Here is a 19,502-nt window from a genome sequence, read left to right on the forward strand (position 1 = left end):
TCTTTCGTTGGAACTGCCAGAGGAGTTGAGTCAGAATGGGAGCGGGCCCTATCTACTCCCGGTGATGAATGGATAGGCCTAATTTATCATTACTTCTAGTATTTTAGTGTATTTATGATCAGGTCTGTTTCTAATTACCTCACGCGTGCCCAGAGCAATGGATGGGAGATTTAAACATAAACCTCTCCCACTTGCATCAGATGTATGTCAAGCAACAAAAGGAGTCGAGTAGCCAGAGTTTCCGAGGGACTGGCTGTACAAGGGCCTTTGGGGGAGGAAGGGCAACGGTCCATCAAATCCTTGGATCGTAGCGTTGAGCGGAGGTCCCTTCATGGAAGAATGCAGTGAGCGTCTTCTTCCAGGCAATGACTCGCAACAATTGGAGCTTTTGCAAAGGCATATTAAGGAAGTGTAGCGATCTCAGATTGTTGAGCCTTTACAGATGACCGTCAGAAGAACCTTTCTGCTCAGGTCAAAGGTGTAGGTAGGCCAGCATTCTGCTCTCACATTTGCTGTTGGTAGCCTCTGTTTGCCTTGAGAGAGAATGGACTGCATCTTTGTGGGTGAAGTGAATCTGTGTTGGTTTTGCTGCATTAGGAACATTGAACCTCTGTGGGGTATTAGGAACATTGTGACCTCTGTGGGGCATGAGCCCGGGTAGCGTATATGGAGGTCCTGGGCTGCCCAGATGACGACTCCCCTCTTGACCTCACTGATGCTGTCCTATGGAAAGCAGAGCTATACATTTGGCACCAGCTTGACTGTGGGAGTTGCCAGAAGAGCCACCTTAGGGACTCCTCTCTGGATTAGTGTAGGGGCTTCTTAGCCTTCTCTTCTCCTAAGGATGTCCTGCAAGGCAGCAGAGCTTTGCAACCAGAGTTTTCCTTCTTCTAGATGGGCTACCTTCCTAGGTTGACTAGTCCCATCTGCCCCATGAGGAGCACAGTGTGGTACCAGAGGTACTACTCCTTCCCTAACACCCCCAGCACCCCAGTTCTCACAACGGAAGCCTCCAAACAGAGCCACTTTCTGTATAAGGCAGTATTTGGGAAGAATGAGGGTGTTTTGAGTTGAATGTCTTTTCTTAAGAACATAACAAGAGCCCTGCTGGAGCAAGCCAATGGAGCATCGAGTTCAGCATCTTGTTCTTAAGAGTTGCCAACCAGATGCCTGTGGGAAGCCTTCTGCTTTCACAACTGACAGATAGACGTACCTGTGGATCAAACACCTTTTTAACCATCGGTTTTGTTATTATTATTATTATTAATAATAATAATAATTACATTTGTATATTACCATTCACCCAAAGATCCCAGGGCAGTTCACAACAGAAAAATGCAAAATAAAGAATTGAAAATGTTTCTCCTTCCCTGTTTTCCATAGCACTGCATGTACAATAAAATGATTTTAAACACACACACACCAATTGTACAACCACACCAGGGATTAGAAGAGGTAGAGCTGTGATGTCACGGGGAAGAGCTGCCACCAGTCAGGGGTTGACAAACTACGGGTCGTGGGCCAGATCTGGCCCAGTTGCCCGCAAATGGTCTGTGGATCAGTGTGGGTTTCCCCCCGTTTTTTTTCCCCAGCCGCCATTTTTTTTCTGCGCTGCCATTTCTCCTCTCCCTCTCACGCACTGCGATGGTGCCTCCTCCCTCCCTCCTGCGAGCAAAGGCAGGCACCAGTCGCAGCCAGTCGCCTGCCAAGCTGTTTGAGGCCCTGGCAAATGATCAGCAGCTGCCCAGTCATCTGGCCTCCACTACCAGCAGGAAGGCTTCGGACTGAGGGAAGGCCCTGAAGACCTTCCCACAGTCTGGAGCTCGCCCTGCTGCTGGTGCAGTGGCAATCTGGACCTCCACTGCAGGCGAAAAGGCCCCCATCCCACCCCCGAAGCGCGGAAGAGGTCTGGCATCAGGAGGCCAAGCAGGCCACAACACAGCACCAAACCTAGGCGAGGACCCCCCATCTAAACAATGACTATCATCAGTGCAGGTAAGAAAAAAAATTGATTTTAATTTTTATCACCTACAATACTGTCTGGCCTGAACGGAATGTGTCCTTTTAAAATGCATTTGTGGGTTATTTATGGGACCTGCCTGGTGTACATAGTATACATAGGAATTTGTTTATTTCCCCCCAAAAAATATAGTCCGGACCCCCACGTCTGAGAGGCAGTGGACCGGCCCCCGGCTGAAAAAGTTTGCTGACCCCTGCAGTAGATCATGGATAACCAGCCTACTGCTCTTCAGGTGTTGTTCAATTTTGACTGCCTTCATCCCCAACCAACATGGCCAGTGATCAGAAATGATGGGCGTTGTGATTCTGCAACATCTGGAGGGTGCCATATTGATTACACTTGGGGCAGATGACCGTACAGGTGAGTGTCACCATAAATGACTATAGAGAGTGCTGTTGCACTCAGAGCCTGCTTGCAAGCTTCCTGTAGGCAACTAGTTGACCATGGTGGGAACAGCATGCTGGAGTTGATAGACCAGAAGGGCTCTTCTTAGGTTCTTATGTTTTTAAATAATACCAAGCTAGATGGACCATTGATCTTAGTCAATATAAGGCAGATTCCTACATTCAACATAGCTCCCTTCTGCAGCAAATATGCAGAGGTGGTATTTTCACTGCTTGACCTTGAAGAGGAAATCCATGTTTGGGGCTAAATACATGGGGGATGCCTCCAGATTGATGCTACTGCTGTAAAAATGTTCCATTCTACGTTCATCCAGTAAAGCAAATCTGTTTGGTGATCTCATTGCAAGATTTGTGCATTGTTCTTTGATTTTAAGAGGGGAAGATGCTCAAGGCTGTCACTGGAAGGCCTTCATCAAGGAGTCCTCCTGGCTCTGGTGCACTGCAAACCAGTTGCGGCCAGTTTGGTCTCTCACAGCTCGGAGTGTTCTGGCATGCAGGAAAGATTCTGTTGAGCTCAGCCTGCATTTGCTGTGCGTTGCTGTCTCTGAGGGCCAAGAAACATTACAGTGCTATTACTGATCATCTTAAGCAGAGATGGCCCCATTTATGAGCACTGCCTAATGAGAATGGATTAATCTGAAAGGACAGTCCCCCTAAGATGTGACTGCAAATGCTAAAAAGATGCAAATATTCAATCAAACGCTCACTTCTTGCTTTAATGTATTTCTAGATTGCTTCTTTGCAAGGGAGTATGGGACAAAGACACAAGACGCTCTGAAAAACTCTTGCATGGAATTGCAAGTTCCCAAACAAGGTGGAAGGAAATTCCAGACAAGCAGGCGGGGGAAGAGACAAAAGAAAAGACTTAGAGAATAATAATGTCCCTTAAAATTCGCATAATCTCAGATAGGGATGTAAGAGGGCATCGTTATCTGTTCACCTTGCATTCATCGCATGCAGCGCTGTTTTCCTTCCACTGCAATTTGTCTTCTGCTGAAGATTATTCCATTTGTATTGCTGTCCGCTGCAGCAAAATTACGCCACTTACATAATTTACATTGTCATTATGTCACTGCACCCCATTCATTTCAGTGCAAAGGAAACACAGTGGAAATTGAGGGGGGGGGGCACATAACTACTACTGTATAATTTGCAGACCGAAAGCAGCAACAGCAGCGAATGCTGATCACATTTGCTGAACTGATCTCCATTTCAGAGATAGGATGAATAAGAGAACACTGGCAATTTCTGCTCCCATTTCTATTCCACTTGGGATTCTAGGACATCCCTCATCTCAGATGTACTGCTCTTTAAAAGAACAGTCTGGTGAACAACCGTGAACAGCGTTGCTGTTTCAAAGAAATGGGTCCTTTGGTGATGCTGTTGTGAGCTGTCATCCCTAAGCACACAGTAGGACTCTTTTTGCATGTGTGCTATGGCTCCACCACCTTTTGAAATGAGTGGGAAGCCCTTGAGAGCAGGGCAAGGAAGGGGTAGACCATCACACCTTCCTTGGTCGCTTCAGTGGCTAAAAGTGGTAAGTCAATGCCCCGTTAATGACCCTCATAACTCAGATTGTCAGAAGTGGCCAAACTGCAGATGCGAACTCCTTAGTCTGCGCACAAGCACTTTGGGGCTGGGTGTCAACAGGCTGTAGAATGAGCAAGGAGGGAGAGGCCATATTCTCTTCTGGAAGCATGACCCTGTCTCCAAGAATCACCCATTGGTCCTCTTTTTATCGGGCCTATCTCGGGTGGGGCTAGGTGATTTTAGACCCTGGGCTTTCCTTACACCCTGCATCGTCTAAGTGATTCTGTGTATTGCATAAGGAAAAGGAGGAAAAGGAGATTGCAGAGGAGCTGAATGAATTCTGCGGCTGCATCTCCATCACGGAAGATGTAGTGCAGATGCTTGTGCCTGAACTCACTTTCTTGGTAAGAGCGTCTGAAGAACTAAGGCAAATGGTGGCGATAAGAGCTGAAGTCCTAGGCCTTATTGACAAAACAAAAACAAACAAATCACTCGATCCAGATGGCATCTTAAAGAACTCAGATGTGAAATCCCTGGTTTTCCAACAGAAATATGTGACTTGTTCCTCAGATCAACCTCTGGAAAGTGGCCAAGGCAACATCAAAAGGGGATCTAGGGGGGTCTTGGGAAATTACAGGCTGTTTAGCTTAACATCTGTCCCGGGTAAATGGGTGGAAAGATAACTTGATTAAAGATAAAATTTAGTGCTGGGCCAAAGCACTTGGCCCTGCCTGTTTCGGCACATTTGGGGGTGGGGAAGTCTCAGCACTTTCAGATGGGGGTGTACTTTGCTATTTGAAGAAGCAGCTGAGGTTGTTCCCTGCCCCCACTTCCATGGGTCTGTGGAGACAGCCATCTCCCTTCTCCTCCCTTTGCCCGGGAAAGCTCCTGGAAAAGATGCTATTATCACTCATGCAAATTTAGAAATAGCTCCTGTAATTTAAACAGAAACACAATAGGCCTCTCTGCAGTGGGGAAGACCAGGACCAGGTAGTCTGTTTGCCTGTTCAGTTTGCGATCCTGTGGCTAACATACCCTTCCTCAGATGAAAACGGGACAATAGGGCAGGATGGTCATCAGCATTGGGCCCTCCTGACTTCTGCAGTGCTTGAATATAATGCAGATTCCTTGGCTAAGACTCTGTTACCCACCATTCCTCTGGATTCACCTTCCTGAACTACATCATCATGGATCACTTTCAGTGATGTCTACTCTCATTTGCTCCCACTGGGACTTGTACTTCCAACCCAGGTGCTGCCTTTACTCCCTACCTCCATCAAGATTGCTAACGACTTCATGGTTTGTTGCTGATGGCAGGCTGGGGGAAAATGGAGAAGATCCCGAGAGTGTCCTTAACCCACTGCAGCTTAAGCCTACTCTTGTCAAACTCTGCAAAGGCTTGCAGAAGATGGTCATTTTTTAAGACATTGTTTGGGGATCCTGCTGAACCCCAAGCTTTTAGATGCAATGCACCCTGGTTGAGCACAACATTTCCTGTTGTTCAGATCAGCAGGAATTACATTATTAATACCAACGCTAATGTTCTGCACTAAACCATTTTATATCTGGAAGAGCTCTGCATTGTGTATGTTATTGTCAGTGTGCTCTACCTCCATAATAACATTTCTGGTGACACAACCAAAATGACAAAAGAGTTTTTCCTTTTAAATAAAAAATGACGCCTGGGGCTTTGAGCCAGGAGACCACCTATTAAAAAATGTGTTGACAAAATGGAGCTGAATTCATGGATGGCAACAAGGTGATAAAGGCTTTCATTCATGCTTCTGACATAGGAAGAAGAAGCTGAAGGTACTGGGAATTGTTTAGCCGAGGGAAAAGAAGGGTGAGGATGACATGATCATGGTCTTCAAATATTTAAAGGTTCCTTCAAAGAGATGGGAGAGCAATTCTGCATTTGCCACTTGGAACAGGCAACGGTTATAAAAGTTGCAGGAGGATACCCTGAAGCTACAAATATTGAAGGAAAACTTTAATGACCCCATTGGATATGCTACTGTTGACAGCAGATATGTGTTTCTCTGATTGGGGTTTGGAACTGATGCATCAGAGCAGAGATGGGGGGGGGACCTGTGGCCCTTCAGATACTGTGTTGGACTACAGCTCCCATTGTCTCTAACCACTGGTCATGCTGGCTAGGCCTGATGGGAACTGGAGTCCAACAGCATGTGGAAGGTCAAAGGTTCCCCAACCTGCACCCAAGCAAAGTCAAAGTGCTGCACCAGCTGCCTTTGCCCCGGTGCATGTGCACCCATGTGTGAGTTTGCAAGAGATCAGCAAAGAAGGATGGAGATTAGGATCTACATGGAGGGACAAAGAGCTCTCCTACTCTTAGAATTCTAGGAATCTTGTCAAAAGAAGTCCATCATTGTTGGTTGTTGATTTCTCCTGGCTGTCAGCAAATACTGTTGTGCATTTTTCAAGCTATCCCCTGAAAGCTTAAGGACAGGAAACTAGGCACTAAAATAGGAAATTTGGATTCTCCTGAAGCACGAATGCTGTAGTGAGACTCTTCTGATCACAATATGTTCTTGGATCGGGTGCTAGCAGAACATGCATGGTTATTAATGTGGAATCCTGGAGCTCTGAAATAAAGGCAGAGCCAGCCTTACCATCAGGCAGAAGATGGTGGAAGATAAGTCTTCCTGAGGCCTTCTGCCATTTCCCTTTGTTGGAGATCATAGTTGTGTGTGTGCCAGCTGGGTTGTTATGAACCCCCTTAAGCTAGCCTGCTGCCCTTGGGTGCAGTGGATGATGCTGTCCTATTGCCAATGCTGAAGCAAAATTCACCTGCCAGTCTATTCAGCTCTTATCCATGAACAGGACATATTGCCCTTTGCTTTAGGCAGCAGAAAGCCTTGGGGCAGCCCTGAACAAAGGATCTCCTTTCAGTTCTATTTAGATGATGTAATCCAGAATAGATGACCTGCTTTGACTAATACTGCCACTAGGGCAACTATGCCCTGGATCCAATATGTTGGACAGAGAGCTTCTCCTTCTCTATAAGCTGCACCACTAACACTTAGATAGATACCTGCTGGGAAGGTCCTACTGGGTGTCCCCTCATTTCAACAGGTGAAATGAATCTCTTGCAGTAGAGGGGATACTTTCCCTTACGGACAATCTTCCAGAGGTCACAGATCAGCGGTGAGGGTTGACAGAGGAAAATATGGGCAAAGGAACTCAACAATACCTTCTAGCTAGGCAAGAACACACGAGGAAGGGATGGAGCAGGGCCCATGAAAGGCATGGCCTGGGAAGGGGTGTAGCCTGGGCCAGATTTGGCCTCTGAGCCTGAGGCTCCCCACCCCTGTGTAAGAGGATGAGCACCTGAAGCAGCCTTAGATGGAGTTGTTCCATTGGCATTGGTCCTTTCCAACAGGGCTGGCTCAAGACATTTTGCCACCTGAGGCCGCCTAGGAAACGCAGCCAGCTGGTGCTCCCCACCACCACAGTGCAGCTGCTTCCTCTACCTCCCACCCACCTCCAGAACCCCAATATTTCAGCTGTTCCCCCACACTTCACTCTGAGGAAGGATGCATGTGGGGCAATAGCATCCTGATGGAAGGGGCTCTGATGGCAGTGGCCACTCAAACCAGCATGTTGTCAAGAAATCCTTGCGAAAGGGGGATGGAAAAGGAGAGCATCTCTCACTTTAATTTCACTGGGGAAGGGGAGAGAAAAAAACCCTTCCTGGTTTCGGCTCCATCTGGAAAAGCAGCCTGGGCAGTAGTATCCTAAGAGTAGCTAATACCAGTAGTGGCAGCAATAGTAAGTGTGTAGTAGAAAGAAGTAGCCACTTCAGCAGCAGTTCGGTTGAGGCTTATCTAGAAAACAAACTTGCTCTGCCAGCTTGCGAGTTCATGTCTGCACCTTCTTGCCAAATTTGACTGGGGAGCTGGAGACCGTCTGCCTGGGTCCTCGCAGCCACCCTCCCTTCAGACGCCTCATGCTCCTTCCCAAACACACTTCCCTTTGTGAGCCTCGTGGCTAGTTCAGTGTTATTCAATAGCACTGCCCCCCCCCGGCGCACGCATTTTGCTGCAAGGGGGCCCCTGTAAGGCAATGCGCTGCAGTGCCTCTGCCAGTCATTGTGCCCTGGGATCAAGGACATATTCCAGACCTGCTCCCTCCGATCAGGATATAGGTTGCCCTCCTCCGTGTCGAGGGTTACCTCAGTCCTCCCCTCGACTTGTAAAACATTCCCATCCTTCAAACCTGTCATCCCTTTATGGCTTAATGCATCACGTAAGTACTTTAAAAGGGCAGGAGTCGGGGAGCTGTAATTGCCACTGGCACAACATCAGGCGCGCTCGGTTTCCCTCAGACTCTTCCCTCTGCCTCCGTGACTGCGATGTGAGAGCTGAGCCACACTCCCCCGCTGCAAACCACCACCCCCCAAGTTAAAACCAGGGTCACCCTTTTCTCTTACAACCTCAAAAGTCCATATGGGGGGGGGAGAGAGAAAGAATATCAGGCCTGGTGTTAGGCCCAGCCAGCCACATCAGGGCCAGTCCTACTGTTAGTGAAACTGCTGCCTCAGACAGCCTGAGCTGGGAGGCGGTGGTAGCCTTCAGCTCTTCCTCCTGAGCTCCCTGACCAGACACTTCTGTTGGAGAATAGAGCTGTGAGGCATGCACCTTGCCCTCCATCTTTACCCTGCTGATCTCCCTCAGGGGGCAGTGCAGTAGGAGCCACTACTATATGTGGAATGGATTACCTCAGGAGGTGATGGGCTCTCCTCAGAGGTTTTGAAGCAGAGGTTGGATGTAGATCTGTCATGGATGCTTTAGCTGAGATTCCTGCATTGCAGGGGTTGGACTAGATGAGCCTTGGGGTCCCTTCCAAATGGGGGGGGGCAACCTGAATAAAATATTGGGGGGCCCAGGTATGTCCCATTTGCATAATTGGTCACATGATGTGGTACACGGACACTATTTCAAAGACAATGCCCATCAACTTTGGGGGAGCAACCTTCAAATATTTTATTGGGGAGGGATGAAGGGACCTTGGCTCCTAGGAGTTGGATCCTATGCTTCCAACTCTACAATTCTATGATTCTATGATGGACATGTGCCATTTTGTCTGTTGCCTCGGGTTGCAAAATGTCTTGGGCAGGCCTTGCCCCGGGTGCTCTGGTCTCTGGCCCTCAGAACACTCCCCGGGTCTCTCTCTCTCTCTTTCTCTCTCTCCTTCTCCCCCCCAAACCTCCCCCCCCCCAAGCCACATGAATCATTCATCCCGCTATGAGACCTCCGTAATGCATTTGCTTGGGTGGAAGGTATCCTTGGTCTCTGATAACGCTGATAGGTTGTCTTGGTGGAAGATAGGGGTGTGCAAATGTGTGAAGTTACTGCCTAAAGACAAAATTTACATTTGTTGGTCCTGCCCAGTTTTGCCTCTGGCCCCGCCCACCATTGGCACACGGCCCCTGGAAGGTTGAATGGAAGGGAATGTGGCCCTCAGGGTGAAAAAGCTTCCCCACACAATCTTAGGGCACAAATGCCAATGGCCCAAACTCCCTGAAAGCCTTCTGCAGAGGACACCAGCATCCCTTTGTTCTGATGCTGCTTTAGATGGGCACCACCCTCTTAATTCACCCACATCACCTCTGGGCCACAGCAGAGCATCACCCTTTTAGCTGCGCTAAAAGAATTCAAACATTCATTTTCAACCATTCCTTGGGTGGGTAGGTGTGAACTGAAGTTGTCCAGAAAGGTTGGGTGGTGGTAATTATTTTTCCTGATTTTTCTCAGCAGAGTTTTGACATTTACCTCGCTTAGCTTGGCTCTCTAGGTTTTTCTTCTTCCTTGTCAAACTTCCTTTAGCAGTACCACAAGTCTCTTTCTGCAGCTCCATGCCAGGAGCTCTCCCTGGAATGTGTTGGGATTGATGCCGTGCCACTCCCAAGGGATTCTGGGAAATGTAGTTGGCAGGAAGTGGCTCTCTCCATAGTTTCCTACGAGCCACACTTCCTGGTGAGACCCAATAAGGTAAGGAGTATCCCCCTCCTGAACTCCTTTTTTGAGACATTTATCTGCGCCGCCCCTGAGAAAATGTTAAGAGAACTGGGCCCCATTCTACAGGGAGAGAATGCGACTGTTCCCAGGTTACAAAAAACCCTTGTTAGCCATTCATAGCCTTATCTTTCAAAGATCTCTCTTTCAAAGCCATCCAACTTGGCAGCCATCACTACATCTTTGTGGGAGTGGATTCCATAGTTTAACTTTATTTATTTAATTCCTTACTTGCTTACTTTTATTACATTCATATCTAATTGCACTGTGTTAAGAAGTACTTTCTTTTGTCCGACCAGAATCTTCCAATGCTCAACTTCGTTGGGTGTCCATGACTTCAAGTGTTATGAGAGAGGGAGGAGAAACCTCTCCCCGTCCCTCTTCTCCAGACTGGGCTGCTCCACCTCTGGATTTTCTCTACTGCGATTGGAATTAGGAACCCACACAACCATGTCCCAACTCCTTGCTTCTCTGTGATGCTCTGATAAGCTGCAAGCAAAATTTACAGACCTTCCAAGTGTCCCCATTTTCCAGGGACAGCCCCGGATTTACAGAAGCTGTCCTGGTTTCTGATTTGATCTCAGAATGTCCTGCTTTTCCTTGGGACATCCCTATTTTCATCAGGGAAATGTGGGAGGGTATGGAATTATGCGACCCAAAGCCAAGGAGATAAGTAACTATACAACCTTTAGAAAACATCTGGAAGCAGCCCTATACAGTGGTACCTCAGGTTACATACGCTTCAGGTTACATACGCTTCAGGTTATAGACTCCACTAACCCAGAAATAGTACCTCGGGTTAAGAACTTTGCTTCAGGATGAGAACAGAAATTGTGCTCTGGCGGCGCAGCAACAGCGGGAGGCCCCATTAGCTAAAGTGGTGCTTCATGTTAAGAACAGTTTCAGGTTAAGAACGGACCTCCAGAACGAATTAAGTTCTTAACCTGAGGTACCAATGTACTTGGCAGTGTGTCAGGCCTCTGAGCACAGCGGCTCCTCCCCGGTAGGTCTTGCCCCCCCCCCCGACATCCAAGCCCCTCTTTTCCAGGGCTTTCTCCAAGCAATCAGAGACTGCGCCTGTCTGCAGCCTGTCCGTTTCAGCCCTCTTCTGGTTCTGGCAGACAGGGTGGAAGGAGAGCACATCGCAGCAGAAGGGGGAGACACCTCCGGAATGAATTAAGTACTTAACTCGAGGCACCACTGTATAGGTAAGTTTTAAAATGTTTAATTATGTTTTTATATATGTTGGAAGCTGTCCAGAGGGGCCAGGGCAACCTGGCCAGATGGGTGGGGTATAAATAATAAAAATATTATGATGGAATAGGACGTTCCTATTTTCACCGGAGGGCATGGTTTTGGGGGACTACAACTTCCACCAGCCCCAGCTGTAGTCCCTCGAAAAGAGCTAGAGGGTGCCATGTTGGGCAAAACTGGCTCCAGCTGCGCTAGAAACGCACACAAAGCGCCGGGTCCTCTTTGTTACTAGATCCTGCCCTCTCCCTCCCTACCCAAAAGACAACAGCAGCTACGGACCCTCTGGACTGGAATCAGGTGCCAGACTGAAGTGAAAGATGGAGGCTCGGGGGAGCCCGGGGGAGCGGGCAGCAGGAAGGCACTCGTTGCCCCCGGGAAGGAAGGAGAGGAAGGAACCAATGACAGGAGGGAGGGAGGGAGGGAGGGAGGGAGGGAGGGAGGGAGGACAGGAGCCTCTCCAGCCCCCCAGTTTTTGGGGAGCAAGTGAGGAGGAGGAGGAAGAGGAAAGGGCATAACGCAGAACTTGTAGACACCCAGCGAAGCTGAATGGTGGGAGATTACAGAACATATGAAAGAAAGGACTTCACATGGTTAAACAATGGAACTCACTTCCACAGGAGGCAGTGACCGCCGCTGAACTGGATTGGACAAGCTCATGGAGAAGAAGCCTATCACTGGCTACTGGCCATGGTGACTATGTTCTGCCTCCATGGTTGAAGGCAGTAATGCTTAAATACAGGAGAGTTGCTCTTGCGCCCAGGTTCTGCTTGCGGATTTCCCACAGGCACCTGGTTGGCCACTGCGAGAACAGGGTGCTGGACAAGATGGGGGCAGTCTGGGAGCAACTGCGGGGCAAGGCAGCCACACCGTTCCAGGAAACAAGGCTGCTTTCCAGAGGTTCCTGCTTGGTAAGAAGTTTACCATCACGTTTTCTCTCCCTCTCCCCCCTCTCCCTCCCTCGTGTGTGTTTGAAGACGAGGCAATAAATAATAAAAATGCATATGGAATTTGAATATGAATGATAAGAACAGCTGTGTGTATCCATTATGAATGAACATAAACAGAAATGTATAAACTGAGATTTGGGGGGCTTTGGGAAGAATTAGTGTCTTTGTTCCTGGATTTTTTTCCTATCAGAGCTTGAACCAAAGCCATTAGCTTAAACTCCCCTGCAGTAGATGAAGCCAGGAGCCTCATTTCGCCTTGGCTGGGAGCCACCCTGAATTCTCTTCCACAGCTCGGTTAGACCTAATCCTAACAAATTTGCCCGGAGAAGTGGTTCTCTTATTACACAGCCTCATTTGAATGCTTTCCAAGGTTAATTTCAGCTACCTCTCTTTCAAAAGGTTCCCCCCTGCCCACCCCCTTCCCTCCCCCCCCACTTCCCATTGCCCTCAACCCCCCCTCTCCTCCCCATGCGTCGCCTGCCCCCCCCCCCAGCGGACAGCTCTGATCTGAACGTCGCTCAAACCCAAAGATGCAATTGGTTTTAAATTAGAAAATAATACTCCGTGCATGTTTTTTTGCTCTCTTTTACCGCACATGGTTACAGAGTTTACCCGGAGGGAGGTTCTAAAGCCAAGCGATTTACTTTGTAAAATTAATTGTAGCTTTCATGGGTTGAAATGGCCCCAGAGGGCAGTACCCAACAGGCATTTACTCTTGTAATGTTATTGACTTAGTTTATAATCTGATTCCAGTTACCCGATTTCCTCCGGCCCCCTCCTCGCAAACCGTCCCTGCGCCACAGCCTCAAATGCTTCTGAGTGTGTTTATGGGCTTTTCTCTCGCGAAGTTATGGGCCAGGCGTCCCAGAGTCTCTGAGCCGAGTGGGAACACCGTCCTCCGAAGGGCCGGTTGCCAGCCAAGAAAATGGGACTTGGGAGTCTGGATCGCTCGTTTATAAGGCTGACAGAAGGGGTTCAGGGTTTGCAACAGACTGTGGAAGGAGGCTTGTCTAAAATCGAACATAGCCTGGAGAGAAAGGGGTGAAGGGGGGTGGGGAGAGACTGTGCTCATTAGGAAGAGTGTCTGTCGGATCCATTATGAAGCATCCAGTCCGGGGTGTGGGGCACAGAACAACGATGAGCATTTAAAGGTCATAAATGGAGAGTACACCAAGGACTGCGTGTCTTCAAGGGAATGCACAGCAAAAATATGGAATGCGTTCGAATCTTAAGGAACCTTGGGAGATGCAGAGAATGAGATCCAGGCATCTGTAAAATAAGTGAATGGAAGTACATTTCCAGCATTTTGGAGGGTGGGGGACAGGGTGGCAACTCGAATAAAATATTGGAGGCCTTGCATAATCGATCACATGACATGGTGTGCACACACCATTTGAATGGCAGTTCCCATCAACTGGGGGGGGGTGTTTCAATTATTTAGGTGTTGCCTCCTATGGTGGGGAACAGAGTCAATCATGGTGGTTCTAATGGAACCAGCAACAAAATGTTGCAGTGTAAAGTTCTCTGGTTCACAGTACAAGCCGACCAGCTAGCCATGCCCCTTTTCATGAGACTCCATTCCATTCTCCCTCCCATCCACTCCCCCCCCCATTGTTGGATTGGGGTCACTCTTTAACCCTGGTTTGGGCCCCAAATGGACCCATGTGCAGCCCTACTAATTATGCATTTTTTTGCTATGGTTGCCAGGTCTCAAGGTTGGGCCCAGAGCTGCAGGGTTTTACCTTCCATCCAAAGATCTCCTGGGTGATCTCAGGAGAGTGACTCCATTGCGAGGAATCACCCATTTCCCACTAAATCCATTCCAAACATACACCCTGCATTCCTAAATCACCTTCTTTTCCCATTCCCCCGCCCCATGGGAAGTAAGAAGTGATTTCTCCATGGCTGTCATAAAATCTGCTTGATTGTAAAGAAGAACACCTGACAGCAGTTTACAAAGAGAATAGAACAATAAAAATTATCAGTAAAAAACAGGGAAAACAACGCTTTAAAGCATTCAAAATCCAATGCCCTTTTAAAACATGTTGGGGAGGGGGGATTATTGGTTTCTTGTTTTTAAATTTGTATTATGCATTTTGTGTTTTTATATTGTAATTTTATCTTCTGAACTGTTTTGATACCTGCGGGTATAGGGCGGTATACCAAACAAACAAACTAAAGCAGATTAAAACATACTTCAACATTCTACATGTCTGGGTAGGCTTGTCTAAACAAAAATGTTTTGGGGGGGGGGGGTTGCATTTGATAAAGCGGCGAATAGATCATGTTAAATTCAGATAAAGATGGTTGATCTGCATAGAAATAAAACATGAAACATTGGGTTTTGCCTTATAAGCGTGTGGCATCTATTTCCCTAGAACAGATGGTCTCTCCAAATGAACTGGGCATCTAGAGAAGAGCACATTGTTGCTGTTTTAATAGAGATGCATATTTGTTCAGCATATGTTCAGAACTGCACACCATGCCGCAATTCCCTCGTAACGGGTTTGTTTCTCTCCTTTATGCTTTCTTGATGGTCTCCTCGACAGAATAAACTTCATTTTGCCCTTTTAAAAATGCCCGTCTCCGTTGCCTCAGATGCTGGGTTAAAAGGAGCAGAGAGCCAAGGTATCAGAGGGGCCAATGGCTTTGTGTGTGTGTGGAGGGAGATGCTGCAAGGTTTAGTATAGGTTACCAGACTGAGGTAAAATTCAACTGTCCTTCTCTGTGGATGGCTGCCAAGTGGGAGGGATTTTACAGGCCTGGCGAGAACTTTATCCTCTTCTTGGATAGTTCCCAAAGGCAGAGGATACAAAGGCAGAGAAACATCTACAACAGAGTCTCTCTTTTTCTGCCATTAATGCACATTTATTTGTTCAACTTACGCCCCACCCCTATACTGAGTCAAGCCTTTCATCAATAAAGATGGACCAATCTGTTTCTCTCAGTTTCTCATTTTTACAATCTTATGGGAGGAATTCGACACAGCACTATGGGCATGCTTCTGTCATTGCAAGCATTTTGGCTTGCGGGTCAGAAAAATTCCCTGTTCCCCAAATGCTGCTCTGGAGGGCCTTCTGTCTATTTGGAGAGGCTATTTGGGGAGATACAGGGGTCCCACAGAGGGAGGAGATGGGGGGAAGCTCCATTGTGCTAGTGTTTTGGAAAGAGCCTATCGTGCAGCTTTGCACCATGTACGAACTTTGCGTGAAATACGAACTTTGCAAGGAATACGAACCGAACCGAATTGCTCCACGATCCATAGCTGTCAGGCACATGGCAGGCTGCCTGCCCACACTTTTAGGAAAACCCATCCAAGGACATCACGGGGTGGTCACGCTGTGGAGACACCCAGGGAGGCTGCCAAATCAAGCGACTTGTCGTATTAAAGGACCCCCCCCCATAAATAGTCCCTTGGTCCCCTCAAAAGGGAGGTAAGTGCAACCAAAAGCTTGCAAGCCCTCCATGAGAATTTCACCTCAATGTTCCCTCTCCTTTTGATAATTAATTAATGGAGAACTGTTGGGGGGGGGGAACACTCCACAGAAAACATTTTCAGCACAGCATCAAACCCAATGACCCTTGTGAGGTCCAAGTTTTCATTCGTTCCAAAACAAATGCACACTTTCTGCCAGCATTCATTTGGAGGGAGTTGTTCCCTGACCTTATGAAGCCCCAGGAACCTCACAGCCATGGCCAAAATTCTGTATTATTACTATTACTACTACTACTCTCCAGATTTCATTGAGGAATTCAGGTGGAAGAATGGCCAGTGTAGAGATTACGCCTCAGTCTAGTTCCTTGAGGTTCTTGCTGTGCAATTTCCCTGCCATGTATTATATGCTTGCTTTGCACCCTCCTGGAAAACAGAAGGTTGATCAACCTGTTCCGGACTCTCCTATTGAGTGTCAAGATGCCCCCTAGGCTTAGCCAGTGATTCAAGTAACCAGCAGCAGCGCACTGCACTAGAGAGCCTGGAGATTTCTGCCTGTTGAAACCAACACACCCGTTGTATGTCCTTTCCGCATTATTCTCTCCCACCAAATAAAACTGCTCTTTCCGTTTCATCGCTTCCACTGTATAGGATGGAAGTGGTGGGGATTACTTTGGAGATGAGTCACACATATGCAAGATCTTCTTGCGCTTACACGCCAGTTGGTAACTTGCACCAGATCTTGCAATCAGCCTCCTTAGGTTTTGTAGTGGTTCTAGGGGGTTGCTCATGCGTAAGTTGCCGCCACTCTTGGCTTGGTTGCCTGGTTGAACCCTTTCTGTCTGGACAGCCCTTCACTTCGTGGCTGTCTCAGTCGCTGGCAGAATCAGTCAGTGGGCGTTTCTTAAACTTCTTCCAGCAAAAAAGTTATTTGACGCCAAGTCTCCTCCTACTCTCCCTGCGCGGAAGTCTTCTGCGCAGGGAGGGTGTGGGCAGCGGAGTACCCGTGCTCTCCCCACTAGTCTCCGGTGAAGAGTCCTGGAACCTTCTCTCCGATTCCCCCATCTGCCCCCCTTCTCTCCTGGTGTTACGTTGATTTCCTTCCCCAGCAGATGGGCTGCCTCTCTCCCTGCTGGGACCCTCTCCGGCATCGCTCTGGAGCCTTCCCTCCGCCTCCAGCTCTGATGGCAGTTCCCTGACAGGTTTTGTGTTGGAGGAGGGATGTCTCACAACTGTATTAATACCCCTGAAGGACTGGTCTGAGGGTCCTTGTAGGGTCCTTTATGTTTCCAACAGAAGTCACTCAGATGCTTCTGGGAAGCCCCAAGCCAGTCATGAAGGAAACAGAAGTCTGTTCGCAGTGTGTCTGATATCCAAGAGTACTCTGCCTTTGAATATAGAAGCCATGGCGTCAAAATTTCAGTGGTGCCCTGTGTTATCCCAAAATTCAGTGCTCCCTACCTCTTGCCTTCTATTGTTGTGGCTGCCCCTGCAGAGTCGCACTCCCTGAAATCCACCTCTGATGGAAACTGCATTTAGTTATTCTGCCAGGTGTAAGGATATCCTTTCCCACAATGCCCCAACAGAACATCCCTCTGGGGGCTTATGGGTAGTTTTTAATAGTCACTTCCTGGTTGCCATCTGCTGCTGCTTGGTAAGCGTGAGCCCTGGCCAGTGGCCGGGAGGGAGGGACCCAAGCGGCATCAGCACAAGTGGGCACCCTTAGGTGCTAAAGCAGAGCCTCCTGTTGCCAGCTGCTGACGCTGTGCCTGAAGGCTACTAGTTTCAACCCAGGAACTCTGCCTGTGGTGCTCATTCTGAGAGACTCTTTGAGATCTCCAACCTTGTGTACACATGGTGATTCACTGAACTGGTAGAGTGTGAGACTCTTACTCTCGGGGTGGTGGGTTCAAGACCCGTACTGGGCAGAAGATTCCTGCATTGTGGGGACTCGGACTAGGTCACACCTTGCAACAATTTTCTCTTCCAAATATTCAAGCATCATCTCCTCCAAAACCTTTTTAAAAATCTGCTTTTTTCTCATTAGGTGCATACACTCCCACAAAGACCATTTTTTTCTCCTTGCACCCCGATAACTCTTCCTTGGTCATTTTTAAATAGTTGTTTTGGGTTCAAACTCGGTTTTATATACATTACTACTCCTCTCTTTTTAGTTTTATCTGAGGTTAGGAAGTCTTCTCCAAGCCTTTTATTTATTAATATTCTTCTATGTCCTCTTGCAACACATGTTTCTTGTATATCCAAACCTTGTGTTCTTTTTGTAAAATGTGTGTTCCTTTGTTTCTCTTTACCTTATTGTTAAGTCCATTCACATTCCAAATTTACCCCACCTCTGTTCTGAAGTGGCTTAGTCCAGGGACATTTCCACCACAGAATCTTGTTTGTGTTGACCAGCTAAATGGTGCTGTGGATGAAGCAGAAATGGGGCCAGTTTGTCTCAGCTCTAAGCCCAATCACCCTCATGGCCTTCTCTGAAGACCCCAATAGTTCTAGGCTTTAGCATGTCAGCACCACCACCAGTCCTCCTGCAGATGCCCACTGGGGCTGGAAGGGGAGTTTTTGGCCTGAGATTTTGGTTCAGAGATTTTTTGAAATATTTTATTTTATTTTATTTTATTTTATTTTATTTTATTTTTTTATTTTATTTTATTTTATTTTATTTTATTTTATTTTATTTTATTTTATTTTATTTTATTTTATTTTATTTTATTTTATTTTATTTTATTTTATTTTATTTTATTTTAACCAGCTCTGCACTCACCGCCAGCATATCAAATCCAACAGCAGTTCTGGGATGTGTAGACGAGATTCATTTGGTTGGGAACAGCCTTTCTCTCCCCCACCCCCACTTTAATAAGTAAATAAAAATGAGCACTCGGTGCAGCAAGGGGCAAGGCAACAGATGCTAGGTATTTGGGTTTTAGCAAAGTGCCTTGCTAAATCATAATTGAAAAATTAATTTGGAATGGGTGGGTGGGTGAAGAGTTGGCAGCGTGGTGGGGGATTGCCATACGTTGCAAAAAGTAATGATGATGGCAAAGCAGCAGGCCCCTGTAGCCCCAGGAACTGGGTTGAGATGTACTGTTGCCTTGGTGCTAGCAACAGAAGAGCTGCCCATTTCAGTGCTCCACGTTTTTCATTTTCCCAATCTGAAATTCAATTTTCCACATTCCCACAAGAATTTGCTTTTTTTCCTTAACGCTCTCGCAATTTCTCCCTATTTTTGCACGAAGTTTTGAGTAATGTACACATTTTTGCATGGCAATACTTCTTAATATAATGAGTTTCCCTGTGTTGTTTTCTCTAATCTATGCATTTTTAGGCTCCCTTTACCCCAGCAAAGTTCATTTTCATACACAATGCTTTGCTGGAAAACTGTGATGCAAAATTCAGAGATGTGTGAATTTCAATGGACGGCTGAGTTTTGGTTCACATTTTGTCTTGAAAAACATGGATATGGTACCTTTGCCTTTAAATGCACACTGGATCAGATTCCTCACCTCCCCCCCCCACTTGGCACAGCACCATCCCAGAAGACTCTTCTCAGCCCAGGGAAGCCAGGCTGATCTTGGGCTTCTCCTTCCTGCCAGACTCTTTGATCTCGGCTGCCTGGCAGTAGGTCCATTGCCTAGGGTGAAGTAGCTGAAATGTGCATATCTCCAGAAGAAAAAAGAATATTAGAAATGCAGTCATAAATAACTGTTTGATCATGGCCGGGGCTGCATTCTGAAACCTAAAAAGGGATCATATTCTCCTGTATCTTAAAAAATTAATTAATAAATAAAAACATTATAAGGATACAGCTTTTTGAAACCAACAACAGACTGGTCTCAAAAATAAAATTTGTCTTCCTTATGC

This window comes from Podarcis erhardii, assembly GCF_964252035.2.
Source record: "Podarcis erhardii genome assembly, chromosome: 5".
Taxonomy (NCBI): domain Eukaryota; kingdom Metazoa; phylum Chordata; class Lepidosauria; order Squamata; family Lacertidae; genus Podarcis; species Podarcis erhardii.